Consider the following 15976-nt stretch of genomic DNA (forward strand, 5'->3'; position numbering starts at 1 on the left):
CCATAACAACTCTAAGAGGTAGGTACTATAATTTTCCCTATTTTACAGACAAGAAAACTGAGGCACAGTGTAAGCTAGCCTAGGTCAAAGAGGCAGAGCTGGGATTCAAACTGAAGTAGGTAGTGTTCCATGAGAGGGCCCTATATGCAAAGTGGCCCCCAAATGCCAGAGGAGCCAAGACACCAAAGGATGAGGCAGACAAATCCAGTTTCTTGGTAAGGGTGTTTTACTGTGGGAATTTACAGACAGAAATGTGGACTTGGGTGGCAGATTTCTGTACATGTAAGCTCCACACTCACAGTTTATATACTGTAGGGAAAGAGTCAAACTGCTGTGTGCAAGACAATTAAAGGTAGCCCTCCAGAACAGGCAAGAATGCTACATGTGTAATAGATAATAATTTGTGCAATAACATCAAGGTTGACATGTTCTTACACTAGGGACAGTAAATAAAGTAGGAATCAGGAGATATTCACAGGACTGGGGCTAATCAGAAGTCAACATTGCAGATTAGCATACCAGATGCAGTCACTTTTGTCCCCCAAGTTGTATGCAGGGTCTATTGTGCTCTTAACTATTGAGCTATATTGCCAAAAGATGAAGCTGGAAATTTCTCCCCATACTTATGTGTGTTTGCATATCCATATAAAATTTGCATATAATTTCAGGTGGTTTATAGACACATTGGAGCCATTAATGGAATCCAGATTAAAAACAATTGATTACCTCTACTGAAAAATTAGCCAGGCATGATGGTACACATCTGTAGTCCCAGCTCTTTAGGAGGCTGAGGTGGGAGGATTGTTTGAGTCAGGAGTTGGAGGCTGCAGTGAGCTAGAATTGTGCCACTGCACTCCAGCCTGGGTGGCAGAGCAAAAACCTATCTAAAAGCAGAGGGAAGCCTTGAGGAACCCTAACATTATGAAATGTGTAGAGGGAGGGGAGCCCAAAAATTGACTGAGAAACAGCCAGAGAGGTTCTAGATGAATCAGACAGGGTTCAGTCGGAAGTGAGAAACTACACAACAACTTGAACAGGGAAAGTTTAACATAAAAAAATTATTAACTATAATGGGATTGGAATAATGAGGAACTGGATAGTATAGGTGCTGTTATACTTCTGAAAAGAAAAATAAATATTTTATGCTCTGAGGAGGATTTGGTCTCTGTTGCAGCTACTCGACTCTGCTGTTGTAAATGTGAAAGCAGCCATAGACAATATTTGAACAAATATGTTCAAATGTTATTGTGTTTACTGTTCAAATGTTACTGTGTTCCAATGAAACTTTATTTACAAAAACAAACAGTGGGCTGCATTTGGCCTGTGGGTCATGGTTTGCCAACCTGTGTGCTAGTAAGAAGAAAAGAGAACTCTAAAGAAGATAAAAGGGCCAGGCACGTTGGCTCACGCCTGTAATCCCAGCACTTTGGGAGGCTGAAGTGGGTGTATCACCTGAGGTCAGGAGTTTGAGACCAGCCTGCCTAACATGATTCATCATCTCTACTAAAAATGCAAAAAAATTAGCTGGGCGTGGTGGCAGGCACCTGTAATCCCAGCTACTTGGGAGGCTGAGGCAGGAGGATCGCTTGAACCCGGGAGGCAGAGGTTCAGTGAGCCAAGATCGCGCCATTGCACTACAGCCTGGGCGACAAGAGCAAGACTCCATCTCAGAAAAAAAAAAAAAAGATAAAAGGCTGGATGTGGTGGCTCATCCCTGTAATCCCAACACTGGAAGGCAGGAGGATCACTTGAGCCCAGAAGTTGGAGACCAGCCTGGGCAACCTAATGAGTCCCTGTCTCAACCAAAAATTTAAAAAATAAATGAATAAATAAACAAAAATAAAAATAAAAAAATAGGCAGTGTACTGGTGTGTGCCTTTGGTCCCAGCTACTCTGGAGGCTCAGGTGGGAGGATTTCTTGAGCCTGCCAGGTTGAGGCTGCAGTGAGCTGTGATTGTGCCACTGCACTCCAGCCTGGAAGACAGAGCAAGACCCTATCTCAAAAAAAAAAAAAAAAAAAATACAAGAGAGAGAGAGGAAGAGAGAAAGGTATGTGGATGTAAAAAATCTTCACCTTTTTAAAGCTTTTTTTAAAAAAGTGATCAAAACACAGTAAGTCACAGGAATTACCTTGATAAAACATTAAGAAAAATTTTAGGATAGTTACTAAAAAGTAAAGAAAAACCTTTTGTAATATGATTGTTTTTCTTTATTGGAACTCTATTTAGATAACCTGGAAGACAAACTCAATGAAAAGAATACTTGGATTTAGGCTGGGCACGGTGGCTCACGCCTGTAATCCCAGCACTTTAGGAGGCCGAGGTGGGCGGATCATGAGGTCAAGACATCGAGACCATCCTGGCCAACATGATGAAACCCCGTCTCTACTAAAAATACAAAAATTAGCTGGGTGTGGTGATGCGCACCTGTAGTCCCAGCTCCTTGGGAGGCGGAGGCAGGAGAATCGCTTGAACCTGGGAGGCAGAAGTTGCAGTGAGCTGAGGTGGTGCCACTGTACTGCAGCCTGGAGACAGAGCGAGAAAAAAAAAAAAAAAAGGGTACTTGGATTTAATTAAAATACAGGAAGAGTGTGTCCAGGGTTATGAGTGTACACTATATTTTTGAGGAAAGTAAACAAGGAAACTTGTATCTTAAGCAGGACAATAAATATATCTTAGTAACAGCATCAAAATTTCCTAAATTATAGGAAATAATTTAGATATATCGAGAAAAGCCAAGACTACAGAATCAAGTTATACTGGAGGAAAATGGTTTTGTTCCAGACCTTTAAGATAAACATTTTAGCATCAGGCCACACCAGAGTTAGAACCAGAGAAAAAGATTACAGAAGGCCGGGCACAGTAGCTCACACCTGTAATCCCAGCACTTTGGGAGGCCGAGGCGGGCAGATCACGAGGTCAGGAGATCGAGACCATCGTGGCTAACACAATGAAACCCCGTCTCTACGAAAAATACAAAAAATTAGCCGGGCGTGGTGGCGGGCGCCTGTAGTCCCAGCTACTCGGGAGGCTGAGGCAGGAGAATGGCGTGAACCTGGGAGGTGGAGCTTGCAGTGAGCCTAGATCGCGGCACTGCACTCCAGCCTGGGTGACAGAGCGAGACTCCGTCTCAAAAAAAAAAAAAAAAAAAAAAAATTACAGAAGTTGGTTGGGCATGGTGACTCATGTCTGCAATCCCAGCACTTTGGGAGACCGAGGTGGGTGGATCAGCTGAGGTCAGAAGTTTAAGACCAGGCTGGCTAGAATGATGAAACTCTGTCTTTACTAAAAATACAAAAATTAGCTGGGCACGGTGGCGGATGTCTCTAATCCCAGCTACTCAGAGGCTGAGGCAGGAGAATCGCTTGAACCTGGGAGGCTGAGGTTGCAGTAAGCCGAGATCGCGCCACTGCACTCCAGCCTGGGTGACAAGCAAAATTTCATCTCAAAAAAAAAAAAAAAAAAACCTCAAAGATTACAGAAGTTGACAAAAAGGTTGAAGGAGAGGATTATCATTTCAACCAAGAAAAAGATGTATCTTTTTAAGGGTACAAAGAACAAACAACAATGATTCATGACTTGGGAATCATGTGCAGCGAGGTATAGCACAAGTAGAATTTTTTGAGATATAAATTTGAGAAGTTTTAGAAAAGAAATAGATTGTAGAATTTAAAATCAAAACCTCTTGTAATTCACTAAGAGCAAATTTATACTTTAAGACAATGTTATTTTAACATAGAGGACCAAAATCTCAATCTTCAGAAATACTTATAACTTCTTTTTGATTATAGCCAACTTAATCACATATAAATTTTAAAAAATTTTAAAGAACTTTATTATAATTTCTTTTTTTTTTTTTTTTTGAGACGGAGTCTGTTGCCCAGGCTGGAGTACAGTGTCACACTATCTTGGCTCACTGCAAACTCCGCCTTCCGGATTCAAGCGATTCTCCCGCCTCAGCCTCCCAAGTAGCTGGGACTACAGACATGTGCCACCATGCCCGGCTACTTTATGTATTTTTAGTAGAGACGAGGTTTCACCATTTTGGCCTTGCTGGTCTTGAACTCCTGACCTTGTGATCCACCCACCTCGGCCTCCCAAAGTGCTGGGATTACAGGTGTGAGTCACCACGCCAGGCCTATTATGATTTCTGTAGACTATTTATGATGTGTTTGAACTTTTGTTTTGCCCTACACTTTCTCTTTTATAATTAACCTGTCATTTTACTTTAGGAAAATAATTTACCATGTAATAAATTATCATGCAGTGGCATGATCAGCTCATCGTAACCTCAACTCCTGGGCACAAGCAATCCTCCCTTCTCAGCTTCCTGAGTGGCTAGGACTACAGGTAAGTGCCACCATGGCAGACTAATTCTCAAAATTTTTGTAGAGACAGTGTCTCACGGTGTTGTAGAGACAGTGTCTCACTATGTTGCTTAGGCTCGTCTTGAACTCCTGGTCTCAAATGATCCACCTGCCTTGGCCTCCTAAAGCATTAGGATAACAAGCATGAACCACTGTGCCCAGCTTTTAAAAAAATTTAATATGTATATATATATTTTTAAAATGGAGATGAGATCTCATTATGTTGCCCAGGCTGGTCTCAAACTCCTGAGCTCAAGTGATTCTCCCACCTTAGCCTCCCAAAGTGCTAGGATTACACACATGAGCCACCATGCCTGGCCTGTGCTCAGTTTTTTAAGTTTTTTTCCATTAACCATTTTTATAGCCTGTGAATGTCAGATATTTACCTAAGCAAGAAATTTAAAGTTAAATACATGGGTATTTTGTTGATAACTCAGAAGGTTTAGCTGTATTTCTTAAACCAACAATATTAAATTAGTCTTACTTATAAAAAAATCACACAAAGATTATTTTGGTTTTGGCTGGGTTCGTAGTTTTATACCTTTGTGCCAAATCCTGACCCTGTAAAATATTTAATAAGACAAGTATAAAGCTGACCATAAATCTAGGCAAATATGTATGTTGACAATTTTGAAGACATTTTAATATTTAATTTACTAATAATTTTAAAGCCAGTTTATTTATTAAAGAATTACTTAAGTCATGTGAACTTGGAAAACCTTTGGGCTTACTAATTTATGAGTGCTCATATATTTATAAGTCAATTGGGTATCATGTAGATACAACATATAGCATATTACATGTATATATGTAAACACATCTAAACACACATGTATATGCACAAATAGAGATCTTATACCTTTATTTTTTTATTTGTTTTTTGAAACAGGGTCTCACTCTGTTGCCCAGGGTAGAGAGCAGTGGTGTGACCGTGGCTCACTGCAGCCGTGACCTCCCAGGCTCAAGTGCTTCTCCCACCACAGCCTCCTGAGTACCTGGGACTACAGGTGCATGCCGCCATGCCCATCTAACTTAAAAACGTTTTTTTTGTACAGTCAGAGTCTCACTATGTTGCCAAGGCTGGTCTTGAGCTCCTGGGCGCAAGTGACCCTCCTACCTTGGCCTCCCAAAGTGCTGGGACTGCTGGCATGAGTCACCTCACCTGGCCCTTATAGTTTTCATTTTAGAATTTTAGTCATGAGATAGTAATACAAACTCACCAGTTTATAAAAGATAGTTGGATCTAAATTATTTTTGGAAAAAAATTAGTTCACATGGCTAAATTTTATTTGTCCCAATAGGTAATCTAATGAAGGCTGTGAGCCAAAATTTTTGGGTAAGGTAGTTTGATGGCAGTTTTATTTTAAAAATCTCTTTTATCCTTTTATTCAGTTTCAAATGAGTTTAGAATTAGATTTTTAATGTTAACATTTTAGCTTGAACTGGCTGAATTATAAAAGAAAAACACAACTTCTAAGTCTTCTTAAGTTAGTAATACCATAAACAGTGAGCTTTATCTCAACACAAGTAGAAAAGTCAGTAGTTTCAAAGTAGGCAGAAAAATTATATAGAGGTAGACAGAGAACTTAGAAGATCCTACATGTTGACTCTATAGTTCTGGGTGGACCACTTGAGTTCTAATCTGTCTATTACTTTAAGATGTGCACAACAATGGGCCACAATATGTACCTAGCTGGAGTCTCAGAAAACCCAGTATGTCTTTTTTTATTTTTCCGAGACAGAGTCTCCCTCTGTTACCCAGGCTGGAGTGCAGTGGCATGATCACAGCTCATTGCAACCTTTCCCTCCTGGTCTCAAGTGATCCCCCCACCTCAGCATCCCTAATAGCTGGGACTACAGGTGCATACCACCGGGCTTGGCTAATTTTTGCCTTTTTTGGGTAGAGATGGGGTTTTGCCATGTTGCCCAGGCTGGTCTCGAACTCCTAGACTTAGGTGTTCTTCCCACCTCAGCATCCCAAAGTGCTGGGATTACAGGCGTGAGCCACTGTGCTTGGCCTGGCATGTCTTAATGTTTGAGAATCTCATTTTTAAAATATTAATCTCTCAGTTTAGAAAAAACCGGTGGATTCGTATTTTTATGATCTCAGTAGCTCTATTTTCATTCTGCAGTTGTTTTGTTTGTTCCGCTTGTTTTAAGTTTAAATATATTTCTCCCTTTTGAGGGAAGGAAATGTGTGTATTGTGAAATTCTAAAAAAATCTATGCCTAAGAGGTGTATGGGAGCCAGGAGAACAAACAGGAAGAGCTGAGTTCTGATCGCGGGGGTGGAAGGAGGAGGAGCAGCCGGAGGCAAAAAGGAGAAAGCCTCCCAAATCATTAAAATTTACTAATCGTTTCACATATCTTTTTTACCTCTTGAATTGAGGCATTTTTAAAATAATTTTTTTAGAAGCTTGTAGGTGTTATCGGAAGTAAATCTTCCATTCAATTTGTCTGGATCTAAAACCAGCTTTTTTTCAATTGTGTGTGCAAATAAATTATCTTAGGCATTTTCGGAACAGCTCCATTTTGGCCACTGCTGCTTATAACCATCCTGGGTTAGGGGATCTACTACTTATCTAGGCACTTGCAAGTGGAAGGATGGTAAGTATTATACGTAAAACTCAGCAGGTGTCTTAGAGTGCACTTCCCATCTTAGCTTTGTGTGAAGACAAGTTATGGAGTAGAGTAAGAGTGCCCTCACGTGACTGGAAAAGGAAAAAGCTAAGGAAAGGTCTCACCCCAAATCACCAGGGAAACAATTTACAAAGCTTCTATTTTACCCTGCCCTAGTATTCAACAAAAGCCCTTATGTTGAATTTGTAGCAGTAGCTCTCGTTCTGAGACAGTCATTGTACCACGTAGCCAAGGAGGAAACCAGCTTTAATAAACCAGAACATCAACCAAGACAGGAACTTCACTGATTGCAGGAGGAACTCATCTGTAGCACTCAGCAGGGGCATCTAAGTCCAGGAAAACAATGGATTTTGTTTTGGCACATGCACAAAGGTTGGAAGCAGGTCTAGGTAGTCCAGGGAGGTCACTCTGAAATTCTGTCAGCTATGCCATTTTGTTGATGGAAATTAAGGCTGTTGAGGCAGAAATAAATTGATAATGGTTTATTGGAAGCCAAATGTGAGGATCAATCTGGGAAGACACGCCAATAAAGCTGGATGTATTCCAAAGTCTGTCGTTACAAGTTGGAATGATTTTATAGGAAAGTTTTGGAGAAGGGATGGGGACTCTTCATATGGAGTTGTCCTTTTTCATTGAATGACACAATACAGAGGTTACAGTCATTGGCTACAGATGACAACATACAAGTTAAAATGTCCATGTTTAAGACAATCAGTAACACTTCATGATTCAGAAACAAATCAGTGTCCTTTTCAGTGTCAGTAGTTTAAGACAATCAGTAACACTTCATGATTCAGAAACAAATCAGTGTCCTTTTCAGTGTCAGTAGGTTACATATTAATGTGTACATCAACAGTTTGAGAAACTTTCAATAAGATTTGAGAGACTCATCGTAAGATTCTTTACTCGGAAATGGGATGTAAGCCATGAATCATAAGACTTGCCCCAGGTAGGCTAATTTGGAAGACTGCCAAACGTGACCTGTAGGTTATCACAACTAAATGCAATATGGGGTCCTGAATTCAATCCTGGACCAGAAATAGGACATTAGTGAGAAAACTGGTGAAATTAGAACAAAGCCATTAGTTTAGTTAGTGGTGGTGTACCAATGTTAATTTCCTGGTTTTGATCATTGTTCTAAGGTTATTTAAAATGTTGACATTTGGGGAAGCTAAGTGAAAAGTATGCAGGAATTTTTTTGTATTATTTTTGCAACTTTTTGTAGTATTTCAAAATAAGATGTTTTAAAAGACACATTTGATCAACCATGACAGAGGAAAGGCTGAATTATCTTTTTATTTTCCCTATGGAAAATTATATTTACAAAATAATTTTTATAGGAGAAGGCCCTCAAAAAGTATGCAGCCAAAAATATAAGAAAAAAAATCATTAACTATGTCAAGCAGTTAATTAATAAAGATATCAGGTGCAGTGGTGTGTGCCTATAGTTCCAGTTACTTGGGAGGATGAGGTGGAAAGATCCCTTTAGCCTAGACATTCTGGGCTTGTAGTGTGTTGTGCCAATCAGGTGTCCACATTAAGTTCAGTATCAATATAGTGACCTCCTGGGAGCAGGGGACCACCAGGTTACCTAAGAAGGAGAGAACTGGCCCAGGTCAGAAACAGAGCAAGTCAAAATACAGGTGCTGATCAGTCGCAAGATAATGCCTATGAACAGCCACTGCACTCCAGCCTGGGCAACATAGCAATGCACATCTCTAATTTTAAAAATAAAATAAAAATATAATGTCATTTTCTGGATTTTGTGATATTTGTAGTGTGAACCCAGAAAATTTGTGACAGGTCTCAGTTAATTTAGAAAGTTTATTTTGCCAAGGTTGAGGACATGTCCCCATGACACAGCCTTCGGAGGGCCTGACAACATATGTCCAAGGTGGTCAGAGCACAGTTTGGTTTTATACATTCTAGGGAGACATGAGACATTAATCAACATATGGAAAATGAACACCGGTTTGGTCTGGAAAGGAGGGACAACTCGAAGCATGGAATGGGCTTCAAGGTCACAGGAAGATGAGACACAAACAGCTGCATTCTTTTGAGTTTCTGTTTAGCCTTTTCAAAGGAGGCAATCAGATATGCATTTATCTTAGTGAGCAGAGGGATGACTTTGAATAGAATGGGAAGCAGGTTTGCCCTAAACAGTTCCCAGCTTGAATTTTCCCTTTAGCTTTGTGATTTTGGGGGCCCGAGATCTTTTCCTTTCACATTTTCTCCACCCTTTAAAAAAAATCTTCTGGAGAAAGCATTTTAGAAGCAAATGAGTCTCTGGTCCCAGCTTTTGTCTAATCTCTCGTGGTTAGGATGGTTTGTTCCTAGACAGGTAGGTCCTAAGTTATTAGCAAAGCTCATTTTTAGAAGGTTGTGAAGTCTCATGTCCTATGCAGAGAAATTAGGGGGAGGAAGGGATACAAACAAAAATAAACAAAAGAAAAATCCTGGAAAATTGATATAGGCCACATTACTCTGTAGTCCATACATCAGTGGGCAGGTATGAAAGTGGTTTATGTATGTAAATAGGTTGCTGTTATTTTCTTCTGAAGTTAAGTTGTCTAGCTTCAGTTTGCAGAGCTTTACGAAGGCACATCTTAGTTTTTTAGTGACTCCAAATTAGGAAAAATGGGGAAAAAAGAAGGAAAAAAATTGAAAACATTATTTTGAAGACTTGTAGCCAAGAAAAATTAGAATTCAGTCCAAACTGTAGAAAACAATAAAAATTGCAAAACATTAGGCAAGACTAAAATCTAACAATAGGTGTACTATACTTTTTGAAACAATTTTTTCTCTCTCCAGTTTCCCATTTTTACTGAAGACAAATTATGGTAGGACTTGTTTGCTTTATTATACTTGGCCTAATTATTTGTATACAGAGCAGCAAGAATATATATATATTTTTTGAGATGGAGTCTCACTCTGTTGCCCAGGCTGGAGTGCAGTGGCGTGATCTCGGCTCACTTCAACCTCCACCTCCTGGGTTCAAGTGAGTCTCCTGCCTCAGCTTCCCAAGTAGCTGAGATTACAGGTATGTGCTTTCACACCCAGCTAATTTTTGTATTTTTAGTAGAGATGGGATTTCACCATGTTGGCCAGGCTGGTAAGAATAATTATTTTTTAATAGGCTTTTAAATTGACTTTGATGAAACTGTGTTGTATACAAAGAATCTCAGATAAGACTTCTTTAAAGCTGAGCCCAGCTGTGGATTTGTGCCATCAAATACCTATGAATTGAGTTAACCTCTCCTCCTGAGGTTCCAAGGTAAACTTAGGGCTCCTGGGCCTGTCAGAAAGTGACATTCTTTACCTACCACAGATCAGGAACCCTGTACAGGGTCTGTGTAGATAAAGGTAAGAGGCCAATTTTTCCAAGGGGCTATCTTGGCTCCGTAAGTCAAGTTTGATTCCAAGGGAAAGCACACCATTCCAGTCAAAGTCTTGATAAAATAACCAGTTTCTCCAGTTGTGTCCTGTTACAAATGGAAACAGATTCTTCCTGCACTTATGTAAATAGCTGTATTGTTATAAGTTACAAATACTCACAAATAATTTCCAAATTCTGGAGAAATTAGGCAGAGAGACACAAATATGCCCCAAGTTTTGTTCATGGGAGTATACTTTACTCAATTGCTAAAAGCTGTAAATAGCTTAAAAGAAAAGTTTTCTTGACTCTGAAAAACAACAAAAAGGATCAGCAACATTTTAAGCAAAAAGTTAAAAAGATTACTTTAGTCTTCTATCAGTTTCGTTTATGCAGTTAACTCCTGTTCTGCTTGATATTCGTGAACACTTCAGCTCTCCATGAGAGTCCTGAAAGTTTTTTCCTCTATTCTCAGGTTATGATCTCCAAAGTTATCAGAAACCTGCCTTTAAGAACAGCTGTTAGAGTTCTATAGCTGATTATAAAACCACCTTCTAACGAGGACCAAAACAAGACAACAATTGTCTGTGGATGATGAAAGGTTTTAGGGCAGCCATAAAGAAACAATTGACAAGGAAATTTGTTATCTCTGTGGCATATGATAATTTAACATAACAATTATAATTATTACTGATAATGAACACTAAGTCATACCAAAATTATAGGAGTTTCCCATGATTTTGGAACACATACCAGTAACATATTTATACAAATATAGCCCAAAGAAAACCAAACACCATTTCATATTTGACTATGCTTCCTGTATAATTTTTATACCAAATAAGCCAAATATGTCATTTTTGGACTCTAGGGAACCTATTAATAATATGTTCTTTTTTTTTTTGAGAGGGAGTCTCATTCTGTTGCCAAGCTGGAGTGCAGTGGTGCAATCTTGGCTCACGGCAACCTCTGCCCCTCTGGTTCAAGTGATTCTCCTGCCTCAGCCTCACAAGTAGCTGGGACTACAGGCACACGCCACCACACCCAGCTAATTTTTGTATTTTTAGTAAAGATGGGGTTTCACCATGTTGGCCAGGATGGTCTCGATCTTTTGACCTTGTGATCCACTGGCCTTGGCTTCCCAGAGTGCTGGGATTACAGTTGTGAGCCACTGTGCCAGGCCCAACAATATCTTGAAGGATTAATTAAGTCAGAAAAAGACATAATTTATCATTTGATTTTGGAAAGTTTGTCAAACATCAAAGGTTTAAAACACTTGATATCACAAAATAGAATTAATAGGTCATTGTGAAATAAGTTATTCATTTAACCAAAGTGATAACTCAAGAATTTCCCAAAAAAAGGTGAAAACCTTCATTCTTTGAGAGAGGAGACTTAATTTTCCAAACAATAAGCCCTAATAAAAACAGCATGAAGCCAATTAAATTCATTTTTCAAAATTTTATAAACAATCTATAACATTTAAATCTTGACCATAAGATATAACTTTCATAAGCCTTTCATAACCTTTATAACCTTTAGGAGCTGGTTAATGCTTCAAGAAAACCTTGTTAATTTGACACAGGGGCCCATATGCTGGTCTTGCATCAGTGTGCCTTTGACATTAATGATTAACATGTAGAGAAACAGAACTTATTCTATCTCTTAAAATTGGCCCTCACAATCTCACATGCCCATCTCTTCTGTGATAGTCCCTGGGCCTTGAGGAGTTTAATAGCTTTAATTTCTGGCCCTGTGTTTCAGGAATACAGTTTATTTTGATTGGCATCTTCTACCAGGCCCGAAGATGGGGCTTTAATGGCTGTCAGTGTTTAAAAAATTAGCAGGACTTTGATGTCCTTTTTAGACCAAGGTGTCAAAGCCCTGTAACTCAATGTCACAAGTACTTTAAAAGAGCATAAAGAGTGTGAAAGGAAAATATCTTGGGCCCCCAAAATCACTAAGGAAATCTCAAGCTGGGAACTGCTTAGGGCAAACCTGCCTTCCATTCTATTCAGTCACTCCTCTGCTCACTGAGATAGATACATATCTGATTTGCCTCCTTTGGAAAGGCTAATCAGAAACTCAAAAGAATGTAACCGTTTGTTTACCATCTATTTGTGACCTGGAAGCTCCCTCCCCACTTAGAGTCTTCGTGCCTTTGTTTTAAGTTGTTCCACCTTTCCAGACTGAACCAATGTACTCCTTACATATATTGATTGATGTCTCATGTCTCCCTAAATGTATAAAACCAAGCTGTGCCCTGACCACTTTGGGCACATGTCATCAGGACTTCCTGAGGCTGTGTCACAGGCATGTCCTCAAACTTGCCAAAATAAACTTTCTAAGTTAACTGAGATCTGTCTGAGATTTTCTGGGTTCACAAGAGAGATACACAGATGTAATAACCTTAATTTAAAAAAAGTTTTAATTTTTTTTCCTAAGCAAACCAAAACTTAATAATAATATGACAACTTGATCATATAAAAGTTTTTGGTTTTGTTTGTTTTATAAATCCTCTTATTGTGACTTACATAGACTGTTTGTGACATGCTTGGACTTCCCAGTTTGCCTTGAACATCCCTCCTTCTTAAATAACCAGTCATATCATTTTACTCTAGAACTAAATTTACCACACAATATTCTTTTTCATATGGAATTATTTCCCTTTAAGCTTTCTTACAAAAAAATCTTTATTTTTATAACTTTCTTTACATCTCTTTTATTTCCTGGTTCCTTTTACCTTGTTTTATACATGATCTTTAAATAAGCTTTGAATTAGACAAAAATTTTTCACTTTTTTTTAAAGGACACACTTTTTTTTAGAAAGAATGTTTTCCTACAAATATATTTTTATTAGAAAATACCCACATAAAGAAATATCTATTATTTAATTTAATATAACTTTAGATTCTAAATTATGATGAATGTGTCTACAAGTATTTTTTCTATTACATTTACCTAATTATTTTATTTTAATTGTTTACCTAGATTATTTATGAAAACTGTGATAGTCATCATTTAAAGTTACGGAACCACCATTGCAAAATTATAACTGAGACAGTGAAAAAGATTTAACTTAACTGGCCCCATCTTGCTTTTAACCTTCAAGCTGTCCTTGTTCATTCCTGGGCATAGGCCAAACAAATTTTGGGAGGAACTTAGTTTATAGTTTAGCTTTGAAACAAAGATGATAACAAACCTTACTTCCTGTGGACTAGACCGCCTAAAGCCACAAAATTAAAGTTATGGTAATCTTACTAAATTTAAGATTTAGCTATTTTTGTTAAACCAATATCAATGTCTTATTTATTAAAGATTACACAAGCAGATATCATTCTGTTTTGGTCTGAGTTTATAGTTTTCTAATCCCTATGCCAAATTTTGATACCTTATAGTGTTTGGCAGTGATAAGTATGAAATTGCTTGATTAATAAATGCAAACAAAAATGTATGCTGGCAATTCTTAAGACATTTCTAATATTACTTTACCAATAATTTTAAAGCTAGCTTATTTATTAAATATTTTACTTAAGTTACATAAACTTGAAAAAGCATTTGACTAGTCTTCTTTTTTCCGATAAAGTCTTTGATGATTTAAGTGCTTTTATTTTTCTTTAAGCCAATTAATTAGAGCTCTTTTATATATTTTCAGTAGTGAAACGTTGTGTACACAACACATAAATGCATTGACATATTAGTCATGCCAATAGAAGTACATCTTATAGATTCATAAAGACCTTTTTTCTTTCCTATCTTAGACTTCCAGATTCTTGATAACCTGTTTCACAGCCCTAAGCAGTTCTCAGCTAAATAGCCTTAAATTTTCATATTAAAGGAAACAACTCAGGTGAAAAATCAAATAGCAAAATTTACACTATAAGGACAAAGAGAAAAAGTCTGATGGTGCTAGAGGGAGATTGAAGATGGATGTCAAATCAAATGCAAAATTACAGAAATCTATCATAGGATTGCATAAGGAGACAAATTTTATTTAGATAGGGACTACCTATCTTTTTTTTTGAGATGGAGTTTTGCTCTTGTTGCCCAGGCTGGAGTGCAATGGTGCGATCTAGGCTCACTGCAACCTCCTCCTCCCAGGTTCAACTGATTCTCATGCCTCAGCCTCCTGAGTAGTTGGGATTACAGACATGTGCCACCACACCCAGCTAATTTTTGTATTTTTAGTAGCGACAGGGTTTCACCTTGTTGGCCAGGCTGGTCTTGAACTCCTGACCTCACGTGATCCACACACCTTGGCCTCCCAAAGTGCTGGGATTACAGGCATGAACCACTGCACCCGGCCTGGGACTACCTGTCTTTTAACTGGATCTCTGAGATCTGGGAGGAGCCCACACTGAATCCTGGGTCTCCAAAAAGGGAGAATTATTTTGAGGTTAAACCATGTGATGCTTTTATAGTGCACTTAAAAGATTTTTTGTTGTTGTTATTGTTTTTTGTTTTTTAATAAAGACATTTCTAAGTGTCTAAACTACATTCTTCCTTAAAAATCCCAGAGTGGCCTCTGTTGCAATAGCTATTAATGAAGAAAACAGAATACAGTCAACTGAGAAGAAAAAACTTGCAAAAAAAAAAAGACAACGTCCTGGGGGAGAAAAAAACAAAACAAAAACATGAAGGCCTTTTAAATACAAACACATCTTGGATGTTAGCTTTTAATTAAGCTGACTTTTAACCATTGAGCTCCTTTTAAAAAATCTTTCAAAATCTCATTACTATATTTCATCTAGGACAAATTGCTGCTATTTCAGAAGTACCAAGTATCAAACCAGAAAGGGTTTGATTTAGGAACCAAACCTAGGCTGTTGTGATAGGGAAAAAAAGAAGGCAGAACTTTAGCTATTGAACTGCAGGGTGAGGTGACAGCCATTGCTTTCAGTTGGCCTGGCTAGCAAAAAGGTGGCCTTGTTATGAAAATAAAGCCCCTTTAGTAATCAAAATAAAAAATGTTCAGTTCTCTTTTTTTTTTTCTTTTGCTGGCCATTTTTCTCTCACGCCACCCTTTTTTTGTGTGTGGGAATTTAACCACTTCAGAGGCCTTATTCCCCATAATTTGGAACTTTCCTTTGGATTTGATCAAGTTGGATAGAGTTGATGAAAACCAACAGGAAAAAGACTGAAACAACAACAAAAACAGAAACAAACAACGGCACAACTTATATGATCACTGAGCACTCTAATGGTAAGCAGAAATTAAAACCAGCTTTTTGTTAACTTTAGCCAAGACAAAACCCCAATTCAGCTACATACCTAGGGATGGGTCACAGGCTGAAAACAGCTCTCTACCATCCTAGAAGCAGGAAACAACAACAACAACAACAACAACAACAAAACCTCATCTTCCCTATTGGAAGTGAGCTCAAACTCCACAAAGGAGTTACCTGCTTTCCATCGTCATGGAAGCAGAAAAACTTGCCTTTCTTGTTGAAAGCAAGTAAAACTCCAGGAAAAAAAAAAAAAAAGAGGAGATGTACAGCAAAATAAACTTTAGATCTTGACCACATTTCGGGACATCAGGGATTCTCTGGAGGGGATATTCCCAGACGTCAGCAAATTGTCCTGTTGGTTTGAGCCATA

The sequence above is a fragment of the Pongo pygmaeus genome, chromosome 15, assembly GCF_028885625.2.
Source record: "Pongo pygmaeus isolate AG05252 chromosome 15, NHGRI_mPonPyg2-v2.0_pri, whole genome shotgun sequence".
NCBI lineage: Eukaryota > Metazoa > Chordata > Mammalia > Primates > Hominidae > Pongo > Pongo pygmaeus.